This window comes from Nestor notabilis, unplaced genomic scaffold, assembly GCF_000696875.1.
Source record: "Nestor notabilis isolate BGI_N333 unplaced genomic scaffold, ASM69687v1 scaffold15289, whole genome shotgun sequence".
NCBI lineage: Eukaryota > Metazoa > Chordata > Aves > Psittaciformes > Psittacidae > Nestor > Nestor notabilis.
The window spans coordinates 61,657-61,888 of NW_009942520.1; positions in this window are offsets into that span (position 1 = coordinate 61,657).

A 232-nucleotide genomic window follows, 5' to 3' on the forward strand; every position below is an offset into this window, starting at 1 on the left:
GCACACGAGGTAAAAGAAAGCGGCCCTGCCGATGCAGGCGATGGGTGTAGCCAGGGAACCAATGAGGGTTTGAAGAGGATGAATCCCTGGAAAAGCTACCGATATCCATAGTTCGAGGTTGTTAGCACTTGGGGACCTGAATACCCTTCCCTGTAATGGGGTTATCTCATTAAATCCGACTATCTTTAACTTCCACTGAACACCGGGGACAGAAGGACCGCAGGTCCGGACG